Here is a 4493-nt window from a genome sequence, read left to right as displayed (position 1 = left end):
TGAGAAGCCTTTGTTTCTGTGCTAGAATTTTAATGGTGCTGTATATCAAACTCTCTGGAAATCTCCGTTTAACTCAGCAATCTATAAAGGGAGGAAGACTGCAGCACTGAGGAACTTTGCTATACAACACTATCTACAACTAAATGTTTTAATAAAGGAAATTTAAAAGCAAAAGAAATTACTTTTCTATGTTAAATGAGGATTGTCTGCTGCAATGTTTTAGTTCTTCAAGGCTGTTGAAAATATCAGTGATGAAGACATGCTTCCAGGTCCTAAATGTTTAATTTCTTAGCATTTAATTAAATTTATTAAATTCTTTCCTATCTTAAAACATCTCCCTTTTGTAAATCCATTTGGATAGCTTACAAAAGCTGTCTAAATGCAGATTTTAAGGCTATTTCAAATTTAAGTTTTACATACAGTGAGTATTATAAATTGATAAAAAGTGTATGAAGGTATGAAAACTAACAGTAAGTACTTAAAATAATAAGCTTACAGTAATTGAATTGCATACCTAAAGGTAGTAAAAATGAACATGAAGAAAAAAATCCATTATGGGCTATGACAAAAGGTGTTTTCCTAAAATGTCCTTTGTCATTAGTTTTCATGTGTTTGTCCTCCTGTCATGTGAATGGCCATTATTGTTAAAAAATTTATTCTTTAAAGTAGGAACTTTTCAGCTGTCAATGGAGGAGACCTAGCCTCTATCAACTATTTGTCTCACCTTCTCTCTGAAAATGTGGTCATTTCAAATTCAGTCAAGCTATTGACTTCAGAAAATCTCAGTTTGTACATGGTCCCTAGAGCCTTTTTACAACTGGCTACTAAATTGTCAAGACTCAAATCAACATCCCCAAAACTGAACAAGACTTCTATTGTATCTTCAAAGAGGTAACTGCTGCTTTGTAATTAGAGCTGATGTCAGACTCTGTGTCCTGTAACCATGCTGTTCCTTCTGCTGGTGATTAATGACACTTGACTATAATGAAGAAAAAGACAGAGACTGGGAAAAACATTGTGGAAGAAACTGAGGTCATAGAATCATAGAATCGTAGAATGGTTTGGGTTGGAAGGGACCTTAAAGATCATCTAGTTCCAACACCCCCTGACATGGACAGGGACACCTCCCACTAGACCAGGCTGCTCAAAGCACCATCCAACCTGGCCTTGAAGCCTTCCAGGGATGGGGCCTCCACAACTTCTCTGGGCAACCTGTTCCAGTGCCTCACCACCCTCACAGTAAAGTATTTCTTCCTAATATCCAATCTAAATCTCCCCTCCTTCAGTTTGAAACTGTTACCCCTCATCCTATCATTACACTCCCTGATAAAGAGTCCCTCCCCATCCTTCCTGTAAGCCCCCTTCAGGTACTGGAAGGCTGCTGTAAGGTCTCCTCGGAGCCTCCTCTTCTCCAGGCTGAACAACCCCAACTCTCTCAGCCTGTCCTCATAGGAGAGGTGCTCCAGCCCTCTGATCATCTTTGTGGCCCTCCTCTGGACCCTCTCCAACAGGTCCATGTCCTTCTTGTGCTGAGGACTCCAGAGCTGGATGCAATACTCCAGGTGGGGTCTCACCAGAGTGGAGTAGAGGGGCAGAATAGCCTCCCTTGACCTGCTGGCCATGCTTCTTTTGATGCAGCCGAGGATGCAGTTGGCTTTCTGGGCTACAAGTGCACATTGCAGGCTCATGTTGAGCTTCTCATCCACCAACACCCCCAAGTCCTTCTCCTCAGGGCTGCTCTCAAGCCATTCTCCGCCCAGCCTGTATTTGTGCCTGGGATTGCCCTGACCCAGGTGCAGGACCTTGCGCTTGGCCTGGTTGAACTTCATGAGGTTTGCACAGGCCCACCTCTCAAGCCTGTCCAGGTCCCTCTGGATGGCATCCCTTCCTTCCAGTGTGTCAACCGTGCCACACAGCTTGGTGTCATCGGCAAACTTGCTGAGGGTGCACTCAATCCCACCATCCGTGTCTCCGACAAAGATGTTAACCAGCACTGGTCCCAGTACTGACCCCTGAGGAACGCCACTCGTCACTGGTTTCCACGTGGACATTGAGCCATTGACCGCAACCCTTTGAGTGCAGCCATCTAGACGGTTCCTTATCCACCAAGTGGTCCATCCGTCAAATCCATGCCCCTCCAATTTAGAGACCAGGATGTCGTGTGGGACAGTGTCAAACACTTTGCAGAAGTCCAGGTAAATGATGTCGGTTGCTCTCCCCTTATCTACCAATGCTGTGGCAACATCATAGAAGGCCACCAAATTTGTCAGGCATGACTTGCCTTTAGTGAAGCCATGTTGGCTGTCACCAATCACCTCCTTATTTTCCATGTGCCTTAGCAGAGATTCCAGGAGGATCTGCTCCATGATCTTGCCAGGCACAGAGGTGAGAGTGACTGTCTTGTAGTTCCCTGGGTCTTCCTTTTTTCCCTTTTTGAAAATGGGGGTTATGTTTCCCCTTTTCCAGTCAGCAGGAGCTTTACCAGACTGACATGACTTCTCAAATATAATGGAAAGGGGCTTAGCGACTTCATCCACCAGCTCCCTCAGGACCCGCGGATGGATTTCATCAGGTCCCATGGACTTATGCACCTTCAGGTTCCTCAGATGGTCCCGAACCCGATCTTCTCCTACAGTGGGAGCTTCTTCATTCTCATAGCCCCTGCCTTTGCATTCTGCAATTTGGGCGGTGTGGTAGAATCATCAAATATCTCAAGTGGCCAGCCCAGCCCAAACCACGACAGACGCTATGGTTTGTGTTAAGCAGGAGACCGGGTTAGGTAATATATTTCAGTGCATATCAAAGCATATCTGGACTGACGCAGTGACATTTTCCAACCATAATATTCCTGTTCCAACTACTAAAAATACCATGCACTGTTTCAAATAGCCGAGGTTTAGAAAAACAGTAGAGAAATACCTTATTCTTGAAAAAAATTCGATATATGTGACTATTGCTATACTTCCAAATCTAACACAGGGATTTCAGGGTCTCTTATTATTATTCTGTGTGCCATCTATCTTGACACATAAAGTTACAATGTTTGCCAAAAAACTTCAGAAGAATATGGGCATATTGTTTAAGACTTAAGAGACTAAATCTTTTAGTTAGCAATTACAAACCTGTTGCTTTTTATAACAGTACAAAAGTGTTAGAGACAGAACAAGCCTGCATTGTACTATGAGTATTGTATAATAAATATTTGCTTCGTACCTCCTTCCATTTTGTCTCATTAACTTCTTTGTACTGCAATTCATACTCCAGAGTAATCCATCCCTTCTGAACATCTGCTGTTGGTGGTGGATCCCATCTTACTTGGATATCCCCATGGATCCCAGTCTGACTAGTATTTAGCAGAGTCCAGTTAAGGTGGACAGGGGGATCAGGTAGTACTGTTTAAACAGAGTATTTGGAATAAAACAGCCAGTTTTCAATGTGAAATGACCATTCTTACTACACACTGTTAAATGATTTCAGAACTAAAAAGGCATATTAACCACACATTTGCTGATTAAAATCTAAAACCCATGAATCAATGACAAAGTCACTACAAGTTTGATAACAAGAAGGCACTCTGCCATTGGCGGTAGACATGCTTTGCATAAATCTTACCTGAATGAAGAAGACTAAGAATGAGTTAGCTATTACACTACATTTTCCAATAGCAGCTTATAAAACACTTAGACATAAACAGTTCTCCGTCAAAACTTAAATTTAGACTTCCCACTATAAATAAAAATAATAATTGTAGTAACACCGAAAGAAAAATAGTTAATAACTACTTCAGAAATAATGTGGAAATACATTGAAAAACTACGGTATATGAAAAATGATTCTATTTTTGCTCAGCTGAAGAAAAGGGAACAGTGGGTATTCTAGTCACTTGCAGGAAATAAGTGTTAATTGCATATACATACATCATTGCTCTGAACAAGCAATAACGTCTGGAAAATCCCAGTCACAATTCATGTCACAATTCATATCACAATAAATATAAATTGTAGCTTAGAAATGCTAAACATCTTGATTCTGCAGATTAGTGTTGATTCAGGAATAAAAACCTATTTGGTTCCAGAACTTTGCAGAATCAAAATTTTAATGCCATTCGTGTTCACACTGAACAAGGGGATGTAACATCCATTAGAAAGGTCTCAGAGTGACAGCAAAGACAAACTCATCTGCAGATATTTGAGACCACCGGTATTCATAAAGAGAAACCATGCATTTGCTTTTATCCTTTTAGCTTTCTTCCAACCTGGGCAATATTTTCTGGTCTGGATCACATTACATATGTTACAAAACCAAATCCTTTCCTATATATTGTATTTTTTAGAAACTAGCCTTTCTGAGAGGGAGAATTTAAATACAGCATGAATAATATGAAAGCTTATAGAATCACACCTATTGTGGTATAAAATATATAGGTAAAATGCATAATGGAAGCATACCTATTTCATCAACACTGAAACATTTTTCATCAAATACTTCATCTT

Source organism: Larus michahellis, chromosome W (genome assembly GCF_964199755.1).
Source record: "Larus michahellis chromosome W, bLarMic1.1, whole genome shotgun sequence".
NCBI classification, from domain to species: domain Eukaryota; kingdom Metazoa; phylum Chordata; class Aves; order Charadriiformes; family Laridae; genus Larus; species Larus michahellis.
Note: the sequence above shows the minus strand (reverse complement) of the source record.